This window comes from Myxocyprinus asiaticus, chromosome 5, assembly GCF_019703515.2.
Source record: "Myxocyprinus asiaticus isolate MX2 ecotype Aquarium Trade chromosome 5, UBuf_Myxa_2, whole genome shotgun sequence".
Classification (NCBI taxonomy): Eukaryota; Metazoa; Chordata; class Actinopteri; order Cypriniformes; family Catostomidae; genus Myxocyprinus; species Myxocyprinus asiaticus.
This window is the reverse complement of record NC_059348.1, coordinates 11,987,365-12,009,255: the sequence shown is the minus strand read 5'-3', so window position 1 is coordinate 12,009,255 and position 21,891 is coordinate 11,987,365. Positions and strand designations below refer to the sequence as shown.

Sequence of the window (21,891 nt, the reverse complement as noted above, 5' to 3'; positions counted from 1 at the left end):
TTCACATTCCATAGCATTCTGTGCAATCAAAAACTAAAACAAACTTATTTGTGCTTGTCATGAAACAATATTTTGGTATATGTTTTAGTATTTTAATATATAAATATATTTTAATCTGTTTTAGTATTAGTTTTTGTAACAGAGTTAACAGAAATGATTTCATTTAGTTTTCATTTTAGTTCTTTGTTAAAACTGAAGTATCTAATTTCTGTGACATTAGTGCCACCGAATGGAATTCAGAAATAAACAATGCTTTCAAAACAGCTTTCTGAATACGCCCCTCATCTACCATTGATTAAACAATCAGATAGTCCCGCCCCAACTCACACCATTGATTGAGTAAGCGGGTCTAAGTGGGACGCTCAAAACAAACACAGGAATTTTTTTAGCCCCACAGAGACACAGTGTTTACAGTTTTTGAGAAAATTAAGCTATGAATGGCTCATTTATAGTTGTCTCAGCATAATAAGCTGGGATATAAGAAAGTATTTTAACACTGAAAAAGTTTCATACTTCAGCTTTAAAGGTCCAAACATACTCTACGCAAGTACGTGAACGCAGACGTTCCTTGCTAGCTCGATTTCAGGCATCGTTGCATTGTGAAATGTGTCAGCGCTCAATTCATAACCCAACGCCAGTACGCGCTGCATTCTCAGCATTGCCACAAGGGGCGCTAGAGTAGATTTTCTTCTTTCAGTCAACAACTGTCATGGCGGACTCAGTCAGCAATTTGAGTTGAAAATTTTCAAAAATATATATACGACTTTTTGTCCCCAATCCATTCAAACAAACTTGTTTTTTCTCCGTGTCTCTCCCCACTCTTCAACTATCGACTCTTCTACCACATCCGGGCTACATCCGAAAACATAGGCAGCTGGCTTGCTGCCTAATCAGTTAAAGGATTAACTGACAGCTGTTTTGAATGAATGGAACTTTTAAGGAAACTGGTCTCCGAACAGTTAAAAAGCACGTTATTTTCATCCTGCCTCCATATACAGCCTCCGAAGGCAGCATTTTCCTGGTTTCGGATGCAGCGCCGGTTTTGTGGTCATGCCTAAAAAAATCTATTGCCCTCTTGTGGTCTGAGGTTTGTAACCGACAGAGCAACTCAAGAGCGAACATAATGTATGTACAACGGGAACACACATTGGCCAAACGCTCGAGTCTGCGTTTGCATACTTGCGTGAAGTATGTTTCGGCCTTTACAATACACTGGCTTATAAGTCTTTTAAAACACAGGACATTGTATCGGACAGCAGCTCTGTTGTAATGATGAGATGGACTGTCTAACACAGAAAGATGAGACTGACTGCAAAAAGACAAATATAAAAGACCAGGAGCTGAGAAAGCTACTCAGGGGTATGATATACATTGAAATTTACACGATTTGTTTCTTGGCTATTTCTATTAAACTATTTTGCCTTTTAATAGTGGAATAATATGCGCAAGTCAACACTGTATATATACAGTATTTGACCTAAGGCACACTTAAAACTCTATGAATGTAATTTCTTTCCATAACAAATTAGTACACTAGGTGGCCTTTATTTAAAAAAAATAAATAAAAATGCGTGATGCATGAGTGTTTTTATGGTGTTGCGCAAGTGTTTCTCCAGCGCACTCGCATTAAGGTTATGATTAGTGCCATGACGCCAAGTGCTTAACTTGCACTTGGGGGGGACATAGGGATAATTGTTGGGGCAAAGCACACAGATCCGGCCATGTGTCAGATATCTTATATCAAGAACAAACAGACCAGTACAGTGACTGGCTACGAGCGGAGTGAATAGGGCTTTAAAAGAGATTATTTTATATTATATACAACCTCCGCAGCTCTACAATAGGAGAGAGCGTAACGGTCAACTAGCGTGATACGACAGTCGGCGTTTGTGCATACCATATAAATGAGTGGGGAGAGCCGTAAAGTGACACCTACTTGTCGCAAAATTGTCTGTGTCTTCTATTATAAAACGTCAATTTATCGTAGTAAACTCAACACATAGTTAATTCCAAAAGGATTGTTTAGTGTAAAACATGTTGAAGATTAGCTAAAAGGTGGTCAATTCATTAAGTGATGAGCTGTTTCCTCACAGAACCTGTTTATTCAGCACACTGAGGTATCTCTCCATATACATTACCGTTCAAAAGTTTGGGGTCACTTGCCTGAAATGTTTCTCATGATCTTAAAAATCTTTTGATCTAAAGGTGAATGCTTAAATGTTTGAAATTCGTTTTGTAGACAAAAATATAATTGTGCCAACATATTTATTTAATTACAAAACATATTAAAATTTAATATTTAATTTTTTAAATTTTTTTATGAAATGGATGACTTGGACCGAATAATTAAGGAAAGCAGCCATTAAGTGCCGAGCATATAGATGGGAACTCCTTCAATACTGTTTAAAAAGCATCCCAGGGTGATACCTCAAGAAGTTGGTTGAGAAAATGCCAAAAGTGTGGCCACTTTGAAGATGCTAAAATATAACATAGTTTTGATTTATTTTGGATTTTTTTAGTCACAACATAATGCCCATATTTGCATTTCTATTATTCCATAGTTGTGATGACTTTACTATTATTCTAAAATGTGAGAAAAAAATAAAATAAAAAAAATTATAAAGAATGAGTAAGTGACGCTAAACTTTTGAATGATGGTGTACATCAATTCAAAAAGAACGGTCTCTTGTCTCCTCGTCAGTATACCGCCCATATTATGTCAATGGGAGCGCTGCGTTATGCTATTTTAGGCTAAGCTTGTAGGCTCCCCTATTAGAAGGTGTGACAGGTTCTTTAACTCTCTGCAAGGAGGAAGCGGGAGATGGCGAGATCCAACTCAAAAGGGTTATTATTTTTCCAACAAAAATAGTTTTTCAGCATAGGATAACGTGTACACAGAGCACTTTGCTGCATGTGTCTCTCTCCTCCTTCACTGGCATATGGCTCGCACTTAAAACCGTCTCCCACTCTCACTGCAATGACAAACCACTGTTAGAGACAATCATTGACAGGTGATGACCCATTTCCATCAGCCATCACTCCAACACCTTATCCTTGAGTAATCATGCTAAATTGCTAATTTGTTACTAGAAAATTACTTGCCATTATATCAAACACAGTTGAAAGCTATTTGGTTCATTAAATGAAGCTTAACATTGTCTTTGTGTTTGTTTTTGAGTTGCCACAGTATGCAATAGACTGGCATGTCTTAAGGTCAATATTAGGTCAAAACTTGCAAAAAAGAAACAGCTTTCTCTAGAAACTCGTCAGTCAATCATTGTTTTGGCCAGATGTACAACTAAACAAGAGGATAAGTACATCAGAGTCTCTAGTTTGAGAAACAGACACCTCGCTTCATTGAATTCTACCCGCTCAACACCAGTTTCATGTACAACAGTAAAGAGAAGACTCAGGGGTGCAGGCCTTATGGGAAGAATTGCAAAGAAAAAGCCACTTTTGAAACAGAAAAACAAAAAGAAAAGGTTAGAGTGGGCAAAGAAACACAGACACTGGACAACAGATAATTGGAAAGGAGTGTTATGGATCTTAACCCCATTGAAATTTTGTGGGATCAGCTAGACTGTAAGGTGTGTAAGAAGTGCTCGACAAGACAGTCACATCTATGGCGAGTGCTACAGGAAGCATGGGGTGAAATGTCACCTGAGTATCTGGACAAACTGACAGCTAGAATAACAAGGATCTGCAAAGCTGTCATTGTTGCACGTGGAGGATTTTTTGATGAGAACTCTTTAGTAGTTTAAGAAGTTCAGAATTTTTTTTTTTCAAATTGTAATAGTAATTTTTCACATGGAATATTAATACATGGAATTAATAGCGATTAATTTAAATAATTAATCAACATATGTAAATAATTTGATAAGTGTTATAACCGGTCATAATCTGTTAGATCATCTGCAATTTAGCACTCAAAACTGGCATACAAATGTGGAGTTACTCTGTAAATGCTTGCGTTCAATACTAATTTTGGTTAGCTATAGTAATTAATGGATTATGGTTCTCACCAGCAAGCAGCAACAGGAGCTGATTTCTCTCTGGTACTCTGCCAGAGATCTCCTCAGTTTCTTCTTCAGGATGTTAGCATTGTCGTGAGACTTCTCCAACACCAGCTCATACAGCAGCTATATTTGTTAAAATAGCCCACATGTAATAACATAATTTTGCCAACACAACTGTTATATCCTTTACTTTGCAAACTGTAAAGTGAAATTAATACATATAAAAACAGAAGCACATTCTCTGTATGGAATAAGAGATTGCAACAGTGTAAATTGAAAGTAGTTGGAAAGCAGCTTTTTAATGCTTGGTAAAACAAAAGGATGGTATGAGGGTGAGTAAATGATGAGAGAATTTTCATTTATGGGTGAATTATCCCTTTAAGTAAAAGCCTGAACCCGGTCCGTACCCAAGACCGTATGACCCGAGCTGACTGGTATTGTCAAATTATAAGTCTGAACCAGACCCGAACCTGAAATTGTTTACTTTGTTTATAACAGGGACTAAAAACTACATGTTTTTCTATTCGTTTCGTTCGGAGCAAAAACTATATATTTTTTGTTCCGGTTCAGAAGTTCTGCAGCCTCTTTTCCAAATGGTAACCAGTTAGAACAAAGAGCGGTTAATTACGTTCTTTTAAAATGACAGTACTCTGTGCTAATGGGTAGGTGAAATACCAGTTGTAGTGTTGCCAGATCTCACATGAGAAACAAGCAACCTGGTCTGAAAAAAACAAGCCCAAAATAAGCCACTTGCCTCACTAAAATAAGTGAAAATAAGCAATACATTTTTTTCAGCATAGAAATCATAACAAACATACAGTTAATTAATTAAGTATAATTTTAATTACATATCTGCTTCTCAGTTAAAAATCTGGCAGCATCAAATCTGTATTAATAGTGGTGCATGTACAGTATATGTAGTAATTATACATAGTGTTCATTCAGAGAATGCTTCATCCACAACGAGCAATTAGGCAAAGAAATGTGTGATGCAGAAGTTTCCTTCAGGATCAAAGCACGTTTCATTTTTTTGGGCAACATGAAGTGGTGTAGTTCCAAAAACTTACTGTGATAAACCCTTTGGCCTTTAGTTTCATGAAAAAATTATCAGAACAAAATTAACCAGTTATAACTGGTTACTAGCATTTAAAAATAAAGTTTCCACTCCGGAACAATTGAAAGTGACTTTGTTCTGGTTTTTGGTTACGTTCTGTTAAAAATGTTGTTTGTTTTCGGTTTTCGTTCCTTGAACCGTTTTTAGTCCCCGGTTTATAATTTATTTTCTAAGAAGTAAATGTATTGCAATAAGCTGCATTTTATTTAAGCATCGTAGGCAAAAGTATAGTAACAGTAAACAAACAGTTTTACTCCTGCAGTAATAACAACAAATAATACAGAAAGCAGGTGTCTTTATCCGTTTTTAAAAATTGAAGTTTTTTTTAACTTGATACGGTAACTAAAAAATGCAGCAGCCCTGCATGAGATGCTGAAACAACAGCAAGACACAATGGTTAATGACATCCCTCTTCCGCCTACATAGAACAACAACTCGTCAGTTCATAAGCGTCATTCCTGTCGGGCTCGGGTTGGGTCGCAGACTTTCATGGTATAAAGAAACAGCTGTGGTTGCAGTTTCAGGATTCAATGACACATCTTCTCAAAACAATTGTCCCTGAATCATATGAGGATTTGATATTGTGCATAGATGCTGGATGAGAGGTTTACCTTCCTGCAGATAAAGTCAGGATTGTAGAAGACATCATCACCCCACAGCTGCATGATATCTGGTGTTGGTAGTTCTTTTGCTGCTAGACGTGAAACTGTCTCACTGTCACCTCCTCTCACCACAATAAGTCTGGAGCACCAGACACAGAACAGGACTTTTATCAAACTAAATATTTATATTCGCAACATTAAAGTCAACATGATATGGCATTTTGCGATTGTGTGAAACCGGATATTCAGCAGGAAAAAAAAAAGTGTACTATAGGACATTAGGAATCGACTGTAACATGAAAAGTAATTTTCATCCCATTTAAGCTGGTTTGGTGCTGGTGGTGTTCACAACAATCTTGTGGTAAGATTTTGGAAAGGCTACTTTAGCAGCAACCTAAAGCAATGCCTTAATAGTTCTTTGGCTAATGATAAAAAATGACCAATATAGATTGCGCAGCTATATGTGACATAAGCCAAAAAGGAAAGTTGTTTAAAAGGTGGAGCAATTTACTACATTTTAATTGAACTTTATAAAGACAAAAATGTTTCCCTTAAAATAACGTCAAACCGGGAACATGTATTATGACAGTAAACAGGATAAATTTGGATTTTATGTAGACTTTAAATGAGTAATTTCTTTACTAGCAGCATCAAAAGGAACTGCAACAAGAAACCTGATATCCCCCGTCTTCCATTGTTTGGCAAACGGACGGTCCAGCACTAAACTCACACCATTGTTTGAGCCAGAAGTTGACGGTTGAGTCACAGGGTTTATCCACTTTTGGAGAAAATCAGCCTACAAATGGCTTACGTCTTTACACATTAAATTAGCAAAGAAGTATTTTTACATCAAAATGATGAGCACATTTACATTAAAGTTATAACTGATTATGCTTAATAAGCTGACAACACGTGTTGTCATGTAAACGCAATAAACGGTGTAAGAATAAACCAATCGACACGGGTAAATTTTTACCCATTACGCCGATTTCGCATAGCATGTAAACACCTTAACCAGCATTCTTACCGGCTTATCCAATGTGCGCACGTGTTGTGCACATGCCTCTTCACAGTTTGACGTCAAAAGCAGAGAGTAACATGATTATTTCAAATGTCATGTAAACACAGATTTCTAGCTTTGTCAGAATTTGAAATAAGCTGATTGTTAGGAGTAATCAGGGTACTGGTGTGCATGTAAACATGCTCAATGACAAATTCACTTAAACTGTGTGACTGTGGCTTTTGCTCACCTTCGAGTTCTTTCAGTAGATATTTACAGCCACCTCCAGAAAGTCGTCCGCTCACATACACTCCTTCAATGTTGGCCCCGACTTTGAGTCCAATCTGAATACATGTCTTGGTCTCATTGAGCGTGTACCCTACATTTTAAGACAGCAACCACACGTTCAAAGTCAAAGTTTTATTTGTCAAATAGACAGTGGTACACAGTTGCAAAGGCAATGTACTTTTACTGTGCATTTATATATAAGAAGTATATGCAAGTTATTCGATGTGACTGAACCAAAGAGGCAGGACTCTGACAGACACAGGTGTCCTCGAAGCAGCGCCCGCTTTTGGCGCCCCTCTGTGGACATTTCAAAAAGGAACTCACACATGTTCATATGTCCAACAACAGTTACCGCTTTGGCCACTGGGGGCAGTGTTTTGCATTTCAGTAAGCACAGACCGATTACAGCTAAAGTCACCCCGCTGTTTCTCAACAACCTAATGAATGTAACTCAACTTGAATTTCACTTCAACTTTGTCGTAGAAAGGCATCTTACTGTCCCTGCAAAGCTGTGCATCTTCTTCACTGACTTCTTGTACTTGTGGTCATTATAATTAAAACTGAACTCAAAAACATTAGGAATAGCAATTCCAATAGAGATGCTGGTCTTGGACAGAGTTGCCTTGCTTTCAATTTGTGGAGAAGTCACTGTATGAATCATATGCCTCCAGCTTGAAATCATAGGAGCCTTTTGTCTGGAAACAACAAAAGAGAATTATTTACCACATACGTTAAAGACAGAATCAAAACCTTTGAAATAGTTGGTTGTTACACTTTCACCAAAGAACTAGTTTTGTAGCATGTAATGTGCATTATTGTATTGTAATTAAGGAGAGACATGCCTCTATTGTGTACTGTTGTAGATTATATGGCTTCCTGAAGCGATCGTCTTGGATGAAATGAGGCAAGCAGCCACCAGTGTAGCATTGATTGTCAAGCACCACTGCTTTCAGCTTACCGTTCAAGATGTTAATTCTATGAATGAAGAAGACATCAACCCCTTATATTTGATCTGTGTAGTGGTTGGTAACTGGTTTTGCTTGAGGTCCTGTTGGACGCTGAACACTAAGTGGTGACGCAACACTGTACCAAAATTGTTTCATCGTACAAGAGAGTGAAATCAAAAATGTCTATAAAATACGACATTGACCATTTATTACCATAATTTTACCACCAATTTATTAATATTACCCAAAAATGCTACATTTTTAACATGTACAAGTATAAACCAAATTTTGTAAAATAAATGTTTTAGTCTAAAGTATAAACAGCAGGTTTGATTTACCAGCCATATGCATAAAACAAATGCTGTAAGCCAAATATTATGCAGCAGTAAATAAGAAAAGTCATAAAACTTGTCTATGTTGGCATCTGTTTAATTTGGCTACAGGTACTACCAAGTGACAGAGGATTTTTGCCAATAGTCACATGCATTTGCAAAAATAGTGTAGTTTGATTGATCCCAAGGCCTTTGACGAATTCATTCAATGCTCAGCATTCAACACCATAGTGCCCTCCAAGCTTGACGTGAAACTCCGGGCTCTAGGCTTAAACAGCTCACTGTGCAGCTGGATCCTGGACTTCCTGTCAGGCAAATGCCAGGTGGTCAGAATGGGCAGTAACATCTCCTCACCACTGACCATCAACACTGGAGCCCCACAGGGCTGTGTTCTCGGCCCACTCCTGTATTTCCTGTACACACATGACTGTGTGGCAACACATAGCCCCAATGCCATCATCAAGTTCGCTGATGATATGACGGTGGTAGGTCTGATCACTGACAATGATGAAACAGCCTATAGAGAGGAGGTGCACACTCTGACACGCTGGTGCCAGGAGCACAACCTCTCCCTCAACGTCAATAAGACCAAGGAGCTTGTGGTGGACTTCAGAAGAAAAGACAGAGAACACAGCCCCATCACCATCAATGGAGCACCGGTGGAGAGTCAGCAACTTCAAGTTCCTCGGTGTCCACATCACTGAGGAACTCATATGGTCCGTCCACACTGAGGCCATTGTGAAGAAGGCTCACCAGCGCTTCTTCCTGAAATGGCTGAGGATGTTTGGAATGAACCTCCACATCCTCACACGGTTCTACACCAGCACTGTAGAAAGCATCCTGACTGGCTGCATCACTGCCTAGTACGGCAACATCACCGCCCACAACCGCAAAGCCCTACAAAGGGTGGTGTGAACTGCCAGACACATCATCGGAGATGAGCTTCCCTCCCTCCAGAACATATATACCAGGCGGTGTGTGAAAAAAGCTCGGGTGATCAGAGACTCCAACCACCCTAGCCATGGGCTGCTCTCACTGCTACCATCAGGCAGGCAGTATCGCAGTATCAGGACCCGCACAAGCCAACTTCACGACAGCTTCTTCCCCCAAGCAATCAGACTTTTGAACTCTTGATCGCTCACGATCAACATACATCAGCACTGCACTTTATTAATCTCAGGCTGTGTCACGTTTGTGTTTTGTGTTCATGTCTTTTATTTTGAAAGTTTAGTTCCTGTTCATATCATGTGGTTTCCTGGTCATGTGATGTTCTGTTTCCCTCCATGTTCATGTGTCTTATTTTTATTGGTTTATTGTCTTGTTAACTCAGTCTTGTCATGGGTTCATATGTTAGTATCTAGTTATCTTGCTACTAATTCAGTCTCATCATTGGTTGTTTATGTCATGTGGTTACCTATGTCCTTGTATTTAAACCCTCATGTTTGCCATGGTCCATTGTCAGGTATTGTTAATGTATTGTTGTTTTGTGTAATGTTGTTTAAGCGAAGTCAAGTCACATCAAGTCATTTGTTTTGTTTTGCATTTACATTTTTGGATTTCACTCTTCATGTAAATAAACACTGCACTTGGGTAAAACAATAACAAGAAAACCAATCACAAGACTGAACTAATAAGACAATGAAACATGAACCAATGACATAACAGAACTGATAACGATTTAACAGGACAATAAACTAATGAAAACAAGACACATGAACATGAAACAGAAAACAAGAACTAAACTTTCAAAATAAAAGACATGAACAAAACATGAACAAAAAACACATTTAACCGTGAAACACTGGATTGTCATAATTATATTTCTGTTAACAACACACTGGCAACTGACTATCAACCGACAGCCTGAATGTTAATACAACACTGTACAACCTTACTGCACATATATATATATTATTATTTTTATTGTATACTGTGTATTCTATATTGTGTATTGTATACTGTACATTGTATATTATTTGTATATTGTGTTTGAGTAATTGTGTATATTAGTTTTGTAAATTGTGTTGTGTAAATCTGATGTTTATTGCAGATTGGTATGTCTCATCACTGTCATGACTTCTATGTTGCTTGGAACTGCACCCAAGACTTTCAGCCACTGTTGCACTTGTATATATGGTTGAGTGACAAAGTGATTTGATTGATTTGACATCAAATGGTAGAGTATGATGCTTGCAATGCCAAAATCATGGGTTTGATTCCCAGGGAACACACAAACTGGCAGGGCCGTTTCTAGGGATAGGCAAACTAAGAGGTCGCATAGCACACCACCTGCTGTGAGGGAGCGCCAAAAAGGAGGCCGCTGCCACGCACCCCATACACCCCCTAACAGGGGCACCAATATGAAACTTGCCTAGGGCACCAGAATGGTCTGAATGGCCCTGCAAACTGATACAAATGTATACCTTGAATACAATGTGGCTTTGGATAAAAGCGTCTGCCAAATGCAAAAATGTAAATATCAGCAACAAAAGATATGGAAAGCGTTTTCTGAAGTGCTTACATTTTCATAAGAATAAAAAGTATGGAATTAGAGATGAACCTTTGAGCTGTACTTTTGAAAGACAAGCGCAACAGGTGATTATAGAAGTGCATCAACACTCACCATTTGGCCAGATTCTCGATTCCATAATACTCTTCAGTTGGCTGATTACATACTTTGTATCACATCTCTGTTCAACGGATCCATCACCACAGTCATCACAGTTACAGCGAAGACCCTCCAACACACAGTGACCTGTTACAAAAAACACAGCTTTAAGACCTATATACAGTGCATCCGGAAATTATTCACAGCGCTTCACTTTTTCCACATTTTGTTTTGTTACAGCCTTATTCCAAAATTGATTAAATTCATTATTTTCTTCAAAATTCAACAAACAATACCCCATAATGACAACATGAAAGAAGTTTGTTTGAAATCTTTGCAAATTTATAAAAAAAAAAAAAAAGAAAAAAACAAACAAACCACACACTGTTGGGCCTCATGTATTCAGATAGAAGACAAAGGCAGGCCTAACAGTCATAAAAACATTCCTCAAGCCCCCACCTTATAGGTCGTAAATTTTACTGATAAAAATCGTGCCAAAATCAAACAAAGGGAGTCCAAAACAGACTACAAATCCAGGAAGCCTTGCTCACTAAAGGATCGAGCTCTCAACTCCTATTGGATGAGGCACACAACAGAACGTCCCTCAAACATGACATCATCAGGGGTTCAAATAATTCTGAAATGCTAAAAGAATTCGCTTCCAGCGACTTCGTTCACCGAATAAAGACGTAGCTTTTGCTGCTCTCCGGTGCAAACTCGTGGCATCAAGGGAGTAATGTCCGACTTGAAACTGTAGCCATACAATCTCCATCTCGCTGGACGAGTTGAGATTACTCTGTGTTCAACCGAACACTCTAACGAATCTGAAGGGGACCGCCGAGCAATTCGCATCTTCATCCGTTGGCCTACAGAAGTGAAGAGATTAAAGATTTCTCTTCCATCTTCAATCAAGTCAACATTTCTGAGTTTTCCGCCAGCCGCCGAGAATCAACAGCCGTACCGCCCGCCGACAGAGCGAGGAAACGGCCTCCCGTCATTACCCGAGCCTCAAGGAACCGGGTCAGAGTTAAAGGACGGAGGAAAACACATTCTACCTGCATCCTCATGCGATTCAAGTAAGAGGTTTACGTCTGGGCAGAGATAGAATATTATAGTGTGTTATTCTTGTGTTTCAAGGTTTTTGCTTGTACAGTTTACGGACCGTCATGTCCGCTCATTGTTAATACTCAGGGTATTAATTATCACGAATTTGTTTTGCTGTATTGTGGTCCAACCAAATTGGATTGTTGTGCAATTTCGCCATCGCGGGTGAGACAGCAACTGAGTTCATCCATTAGAGTCAAATAATGCAGGACTTTTACGAGCCCCGCTCATAAAACCGCGTCTCTGAGTGATGAACACGGCTGCTTTATCTCCAGCTTTCGCGAAATCAGCTTTCGGGCTGTCACTTAATAATCTCTCTCTCTCTCTCTCTCTCTCTCTCTCTCTCTCTCTCACTAACCATACTGACACACACACACACACACACACACACACACCTTATGTGTTATAGGATTATTTTTATTTCCATATCTAATCATATCACTGTTTAGTTTGTAGTTGTAAGTCGGAAGTTTGTTGACTGCATTGTATTAATTATTAATTGATATTACTGCATAAATAAACTTTTGTTTATATTACAAAGAGAAGTGTTTTGGTTTGTTTTGCATACGCCTGTGTCATGCTGACGGGATGTCAGTGCTCGGATTCAAACCTTCATTCATTGTTTTTTTCCCGAAAATCGATATTCTTCGGATGCCGATTTTCCTAAGAAAACAATCTAATATTGAGACTGTTTTAATATTCGGTTATTAGTCCCTGATTCCAGGGTGGTGCCCCGTCAATGTTAAACCTTATTAATATTATATTGATTTTTGATAATTGATAATTATCTTTGATTGAATTTGAATGATCAACAAGCTAGTGTTAATTTTAATTAATGTTTCATCGATGTTAACAATTAAGGATTATCTTTGATATTTGTTTTTTGAAGGATTAAGAAAAGCTAACATTGATTCTCATCAATGTTCTATTGATTTTAATAATTAATAATTATATTTGATAATTATTAATTATTGCTAATAACCGAACTTGCTCCTAAACGTAGCACACTACATTTACTGGAGTCCCATATGAGGTTTTAATGAGTTAGATCCAATTAATTAATTTAAATATTGATTAATAACTACAGAAATAATTATTAATTATTTCTGATAGTAACACTGATCTAAACAACCAGTAAAGCCCGACAACATGTACACAAGTATTCACAGCCTTTGCTCAATACTTTGTTGAAGCACCTTTGGCACCGATTACAGCCTCAAGTCTTTTTGAGTATGATGCTACAAGCTTGGCACACCTTGTAGGACCTCTCAAGCTCCATTGGAGGTTGGATGGGGAGCGTCGGTGCACAGCCATTTTCAGATCTCTCCAGAGATGTTCAATCGGGTTCAAGTCTGGACTCTGGCTGGGCCACTCAAGGACATTCACAGAGTTGTCCCGTAGCCACTCCTTTGTTATCTTGGCTGTGTGCTTAGGGTCGTTGTCCTGTTGGAAGATGAACCTTCGCCCCAGTCTGAGGTCCAGAGCACTCTGGAGCAGGTTTTCATCAAGGATGTCTCTGTACATTGCTGCATTCATCTTTCCCTCGATCCTGGCTAGTCTCCCAGTTCCTGCCGCTGAAAAACATCCCCACAGCATGATGCTGCCACCACCATGCTTCACTGTAGGGATGGTATTGGCCAGGTGATGAGCGGTGCCTGGTTTTCTCCAGGCATGATGCTTGCCATTCAGGCCAAAGAGTTCAATCTTTGTTTCTCATGGTCTGAGAGTCCTTCAGGTGCCTTTTGGCAAACTCCAGGCGGTCTGTCATGTGCCTTTTACTGAGGTGTGGCTTCCGTCTGGCCACTCTAACATACAGGCCTGATTGGTGGAGTGCTGCAGAGATGGTTGTTCTTCTGGAAGATGGTTGTTCTCCTCTCTCCACACAGAAATACTGGAGCTCCGTCAGAGTGACCATTGGGTTCTTGGTCACCTCCCGGACTAAGGCTCTTCTCCCCCGATCGCACAGTTTGGCCAGGCGGCCAGCTCTAGGAAGAGTCCTGGTGGTTCCAAACTTCTTCCAGTTATGGATGATGGAGGCCACTGTGCTCATTGGGACCTTCAGTGCTGCAGACATTTTTCTGTACCCTTCCCCAGATCTGTGCCTCGATAAAATCCTGTCTCGGAGGTCTACAGACAATTCCTTGGACTTCATGGCTTGGTTTGTGCTCTGACATGCACTGTTAACTGTAGGAACTTATTTAGACAGGTGTGTGCCTTTCCAAATCATGTCCAATCAACTGAATTTACCACAGGTGGACTCCAATCAAGTTGTAGAAACATCTCAAGAATGATCAGTGGAAACAGGATGCACCTGAGCTCAATTTTGAGTGTCATGGCAAAGGCTGTGAATACTTATGAATACTTATGTGCATGTGATTTTTTCATTTTTTATTTTTAATAAATTTGCAAAGATTTCAAACAAACTTCTTTCACATTGTCATTATGGGGTATTGTTTGTAGAATTTTGAGGAAAATAATGAATTTAATCCATTTTGGAATAAGGCTGTAACATAACAAAATGTGGAAAAAGTGAAGCGCTGTGAATACTTTCCGGATGCACTGTAGATTCTGTTTAAATAGATATTTTGCCTTTGTAGATACACTTAAGGCAGGCTATATGCCAATGAATTCCCAGAGTCAGTGTTATTGAATTGGATTCAAAATAAAGCAAGTGGCATTGACAAACAAATGCTGCAAGAGCTTTTGAGCCATTTTTTCAATGATTTCCAACCAAATGGTGTCAAGCTGGTTTTTTTTAGTAAATTTATGAAGACAGTTCCCCTCAATTTGACACTGTCACACAATGTTCTAGTGAAGAACCCAATTGCAAGAGGTTTTATGAAAGAAACACAAAATACATACAAAAACTCACAATGGAGAAACCATGATAAGCAATATAAAAAACAAACTACAGGAACTGACAGGCTGATCGGGAGAAGCAACACAGAAAAGCAATACAATCAAGCAAAGACATGAGGGAAGAAAGCAGTATATATAGTATAGCACATGAGGATCAGGTGAAACCAGTTAACACAAGGACTAAACAAGGTAGTGTAATGAGGGAACAAGGGGGCAGATTCGGAGAGGCACATGGCTAACAAACACAAAGCCATGTGTTGGTCATACAGGACCAAACGTTACACAACTACAACAGACACAAATGCACATGGCAATGATAAACAAAACAAAGCCACATGCACTCACAAACACGAGACAAGACAGCAGAAAACCAACAAAATGTAAACAATGAAGAGAATGTCAGAATCCTACCACAAAGGAAGAAAGCAAGACTGAACCAAAGAGGCAGGACTCTGACAGACACAGGTGTCCTCGAAGCAGCGCCAGATTTAGAGGGGTGGGGCCCCTGGGCTGGACTCATTTTTGGGGCCCTACTTACACTTTCCACTTTTTTTAATACCCTAAACTTAAGATATCAGGTAATAAAAATCATAAACGCACTGTCAGCTTGTGATATAAAGTAATGAGATTATTTTCAGAAAACAAATTCAGATTCTTACTATTATAACAAATACACTTACATCTAAAACATGAAGAAAAATAAATAATAACAATCTATGAATCCGAGGTTTAAAATTTTTTTTATGGCTCATATTGAATTGTAACTGATCAGTGGCCTGTCTATAGCTCACTAAACGTATTTTCAACAATTATATGAACTTGTCATGCACATTCACTACTGATGAAATGAAATGAATGATATTCTAGCAGCAAATATCAAACATGAAACAGATACAAACAATGCTTGACAGTAAAGTGAACCCAAACCCACTTTCAACCCAAATTGTGCAAAAAAAAAAAAAAAAAAAAAAAAAAACAGATTCCTACATATCATATAATGGCCCAAATTTTTTGGCTTTGCTGTAAGCTGAATTTGCTGTTGAAAAACAGAGCACTATAATCTCAAAGAAACCTAGACTGACTAGAGAAGATAACACAGTTACAGACCTTAAAACCTGAACCTACCAGCAACCCCTCCCCTCATCTCTGACAACATAAAACACTTTCATAAACAAGGGACAACACTGCAGTTACATTTTACACTTGAAGTGAATCTCAGATGTGTATGACTTCCTTTCATCTGATGAACTCAAGTGAAGATTGTTAGAAGAATATTTCAGCTCTGTAGGTCCATAAAATGCAAGTGAATGGGTACCAACATTTTTAAGCTCCAAAATGCACATACACTACTGGTCAAAAGTTTTGAAACACTTGACTGAAATGTTTCTCATGATCACTTCTGAAAATATGGATTTAACCACTGGAGTCGCATGGATTACTTTTATGCTGTCTTTATGTGCTTTTTGGGGCATTACATTTTTGGCACCTATTCACTTGCATTGTATGGACCCACAGAGCTGAAATATTCTTCTAACAATCTTCATTCGAGTTGATAATCATTGATAAACCAGACTCTAATCCACCACACCTGTTCCCAATCACCTCATCAAGGACTATATATAAACTCTTTCACTCACTCAGGATCGAGTCTCATCTCAGATCACCATCCTTTATCACATTACTAATATCCCCTATATCTTAGTAGTTGTTGTTCTTCTTCATGTTTGCCGTTGGATATTCTTCTTCTTTGTTTTGCCTTATGTAGTGCTCAGTGTTTTCTTTGTAGTTCTTGCATATAGTCTTGTTTTGTCATTAAATTGCAATTGGGTTCACTCCGAATCCCGTCTTCATTCTCCTTCCATCCAAAGTGTTACAGAATACTCGATCGATAGAAATGAACCCAGCAGTGAGCCTTTTTATATCTGCGTCAGGGGAATCGGTCTGGAGGAATATGTGGTGAACTTTTGTGAATTGGCCAATGAAGTGGACTTTAATGACGTGGCTCTTAAGGACCTTTTTCAGATTGGGCTAAACGGGTCAGTTAAGTCTCTCATGCCTTAAGGCCAAAGCCCATGGTCTCTGGCCCAAGTTATCGATCTGTTGCTGAGCGGATTGGACTTCACGGTGGAGATTGTGAAGGATACCAACCCTCCTACAGTGGATTCCATGCAGAGTTCCCCATCATTTTCAACAAGGTCCATGAGCCAGCGGCCACGGTCCACGAGCCAGCGCCCGTGCCTGCCACGGTCCACAAGCCAGCACCCATGCCTGTCACGGTCCACGTGCCAGCACTCACACCTGCCACAGTCCATGAGCCAGCGCCCACGCCTGCCACAGTCCACGAGCCAAGCCCACGCCTGTCCATCCGTCCCAGAGCTAGCACTTAGAGCCTCATCCATCCCTGAGCCAGCACTTGGAGCCTTGTTCATGTCACCGATTGTAATGAAGGACCTAAGATGCAGGGAAACTGTTCACAGTTAACTAACAACAGCAGCAAAATAATCACTGAGCAAACTGAAGAAGTCAACCGGCACAGACTGCAGTGAGGTGAAGAGCAGTATCTTGAACTTGACCAGCAGAGGGAGGTGGTGTGGTGAGACTGGACCCCCTGGCAAGTAGAGCAAACGGGCGAGCAGCTGGTGCAGCGAAGAGCAATGAGCAATCCAAGGACAGGCAAATAATCCAACCAATAGAAACTGACACTGGTGGAAACAGCACAGTGGAGAGACAAGTCCGAGGTGAGACAGAGTGAGGTAAACTTAAACACTACGCAACAATCTGGCAATGAACATGACACACTGGGGAGTTTAAATAGAGAAAGAAAATGAACCACAGCTGTCGCTGATCAGCCGATCAGCCGCTGGCCAAGATTGCTACGGCAATGCTGTGTAACACGGGGAAATAAAAACAAGCACAGAAAAAAGCCGGAAACTCACCGGGACCATGACAGTCCATCTCAGAGCTAACGCCTGAGACCTCTGCATCCCCAGCTGCCCTGACCTCCGAGTCTCCTCCCTCTGATCCTCGGCCTCGCCCTCTGATCCTCAGCCTCCAATGGCTCTGCCTCCTGCAGCTCTGTCTGCTCTGCCTCCTGAGCCTCCTGCGGTTCCATCCTCTGAGCCTCCAGTGGCTCCGCCTCCTGAGCCGCATTCTGCTCCGCCCCCTGTGGCTCTGCCTCCTGTCTCCGCTGGACCCCGCTCCTTTCCTGGGGTTCCCCCCCTTGGCCACTGGACCCCACTCCCTTCCTGGACCTTCCTCCACGACCTCTGGACCCCACCCCCTTCCTGGAACCTCCTCCATGGCCGCCGGGCCACGCCCCTTTCCTGAATTCTCCTCCCTGTCTGCTGGACCCCATTCCCACCTTTGGGCAGCCCCCTTGGTTTCCCTCGCCCCCCGTCCTGTTTTTCTTTTGTTGAGGGGCGTTGGGAGTCGCCCCATGGAGAGGGGAGTACTGTCACACCCTCATCAGTCTCCCCATCTTCAACCATCATCAGCTCCAACTCATTCACACTCTAATCTGCCATACCTGTTACCAATCACCTCATCAAGGACTATATATAATCTCACCTCTTTCACTCAGTCAGGATCGAGTTTGGTCTCAGATCACCATCCCTTATCACACCACTAATATCCCCTATATTTTAGTAGTTGTTGGTCTGTTTCATGTTTGCTGTTTGATATTCTTCTTTGTTTTGCCTTTTATATAGTGCTCAGTGTTTTCTTTGTAGTTCTTGTATATAGTCTTGCTTTGTTATTAAACTGCACTTGGGTTAACTCCGACTCCCGTCTTCGTCCTCCTTCCATCCAAAGTGTGACATATACATTTTAATAGTAGGGTATAGCAGATTACAAAATAATAACTCTGACTCTGCTGACTTTTTTCCAAATGTTTTTTTTTTTTTTTTTTGGATTTTTGAATGAAATCTGTGGAATTTTCTGAAACACATTTAAACATGTAGAAATGTGTCAAATGGAGCTAAGATTACTCTCATATTGGTACTGTAGATAAAAGCATAAATTAGTCAAAATATTGAATAATGAATTTTTTGAATGACAGATAATTCTGAGGAAATCTGCACTCTGATTCTGTATGGGCTTGCTCATTGATGAATGCTCATAATGATGATGACGTATGTGTGCAACGATGATATTTAAAAAAATTTTTTTATTTGTGGCCAAATAACATGCAGTGTGGTAGTTTTACTATTAATTTCAAACAGTGCAAGATTAACACCAGTTATTTAAAAAGTGATCCTAATAAACCCTTTAAGACAAAACATAATGACAACAATAATCAAGAATGTTTAGTAATGACTGTTTTTAATTGGACAGTGCATAAATGAACCTGACAAAAGCATGTAGATGCCTATCATAAATATAAGTGAATCTAGCCCATAACATATTAACAATTTACATTATTTGCTTTATTTCAATTGCTTTGCTGATTCTAAGATGCAATCTTGACAGCATTATCACAGTTAGTTCAGTTTTTCCTCTTTGTATCAAACTGAATAAGTAGCCTACATAACACATACAGTCATGTTTTTTTAAGAAAATTAAATGGATAGAGTTTAACTATTGTTTTTTTTATCCCAAATATTATTATTTTTGTTTTCCTGACAGTATTAAGGCAAAATTAAAATAGCAGATCTGATCAGTATAGTGAAGGACATAACTTATTAACATGGCACTTTAACTTGCAAACATTTTGTTTATATATACTGTATATTAGGGAAAGGAGGATCATTTGAGAAGACGACTAATAATACAAAGAGCTGGCTCAATGTAAGGTCAATAAATGTTATTTTGGAGGATATTGGGCAAAACTCAGATCAATATCTTTAAAAAAACATTGTGACGGTCAACCAAACACTTCAAACTAAGCAGACAACATCCAGACAGTTATTGGCTTTGAACCGTTTGAACTACAACACTGTTTTCCAATCACAATAGTGAAACCCTAAGCATGGACCTTCTACTTTGACAGATTCACAAAGAGTGTTGGGTAGTTAACTTCAGAAACGTAATCTGGTACTAGTTACACATTACAAAATTCAAACTGTAATTAGTAACAATCTTTTAGATTAAGCATTTTAGATATAATCTGCCATTGATCTAATACATAATCTTGTGCTATTTTGACAATAAGTAAAAAAAGGAAAGATCCCTCCTTTATTTAAAAAAAAAAAAAAAAAAAAAAAAAAAATCGATGTTCCAGTGAGGCACTTACCATGGAAGTGAATGGGGACAATTTTTGGGGATTTAAAGACAGAATTTTTAAACTTGTAAAAAAAGTACATTAGTTCTTCTGTTAAAACGTATAAATTATTTGAGCTGTAAAGTAGTTTAAATTATCACTTACCGGGATTGCAGAATTTACGCCGTTATGGAAAACGAAGTTCTAAATGGATGCATTTAAAATGTAACGCATTCTAAGTACCTGATTTTTATAATCTGATTAAGTAGAAGTGGATCCAGATTACATTTAGTCTGTTTCTACCCAACACTGTACAAATAGAAGGCAAATGCAGAATGGAAACGTCTGTCAGTTAAACAAACAAGAACCCTGAAGAGGTACAGATATATGCATACAGTATTGCTCATGAATCACACTGAGCTTGCAACACTGAGACAAGCAAATCTCATGGCACAAAAGCTCCCGAGCAGAGGCTTTAAAATTCAACAAACAGACAAAAACAGTTTGTCATTCAAAAACATACAGTCATGGGAAAAAGAAAGTACACCCTCCTTGAATTCTATGGTTTTACGTATCAGGACATAATAAAAATCATCTGGTCCTTAGCAGGTCTTAAAATTTGGTAAATACAACCTCAGATAACAACAACACATGACATATTACACCCTGTCATGATTTATTTAACAAAAATAAAACCAAAATGGAGAAGCCATGTGTGAAAAACTAAGTACACCTTATGATTCAATAGCTTGTAGAACGACCTGTAGCAGCAATAACTTCAAGTAATCGTTTTCTGTATGACTTCATCAGTCTCTCACATCATTGTGGAGGAATTTTCTTCTGTACAACGTTGCTTCAGTTCATTGAGGTTTGCGGGCATTTGTTTATGCACAGCTCTCTTAAGGTCCCGCCACAGCATTTCAGTCAGGTTGAGGTCTGGACTTTAACTGGGCCACTGCAACACCTTGATTCTTTTTCAGCCATTCTGTTATGGCCAAACATCTCCACTTTGGTCTCGGCTGTCCAAAGGACATTGTTCCAGAATTCTTGTGGTTTGTTCAGATGCAACTTTGCAAACCTAAGCCATGCTGCCATGTTCTTTTTAGAGAGAAGAGGCTTTCTCCTGGCAACCCTTCCAAACAAAACATATTTGTTCAGTCTTTTTCTAATTGTACTGACATGAAATTTAACATGCTAACTGAGGCCTGTAGAGTCGGAGATGTAACTCTTGGGTTTTTTGCAATTTCTCTGAGCATTGCACGGTCTGACCTTGGGGTTTATTTGCTGGGACGTCCACTCCTGGGAAGATTGTCAACTGTCTTGAATGTTTTCCACTTGTGAATAATCTTTCTCACTGTAGAATGATGGACTTTAAATTGTTTGGAAATGGCCTTATAACCCTTCCCAGATTGATGGGCAGCAACAATTGCTTCTCTAAGATCATTGCTAATGTCTTTCCTCCTTGGCATTGTGTTAACACACACCTGAATGCTCCAGACCAGCAAACTGCTAAAACTTCAGCTTTTATAGAGGTGGTCACGCTTGCTGATGATCAATTAATCAAGGGCATTTGATTAGCAGCACCTGGCTACTACTTAGCCTATTAATTCCTATGGAAGCAGTAAGGGTGTACTTAGTTTTTCACACATGGCTTCTCCATTTTGGCTTTATTTTTTTAAATAAATCATGACAAGGTGTAATATGTCATGTGTTGTTGTTCATCTGAGGTTGTATTTACCTAATTTTAAGACCTGCTAAGGACCAGATGATTTTTATTATGTCCTGATACATAAAACTATAGAATTCAAGGAGGGTGTACTTTCT

General features: G+C 39.3%; 1 pseudogene; it reads right to left on the bottom strand.

The window, feature by feature from the left end:
* Positions 1-3,903: 3,903 nt before the first annotated feature.
* The window catches only part of LOC127440581 (uncharacterized), an 85,411-nt pseudogene continuing 67,423 nt past the window's right edge, over positions 3,904-21,891 (bottom strand).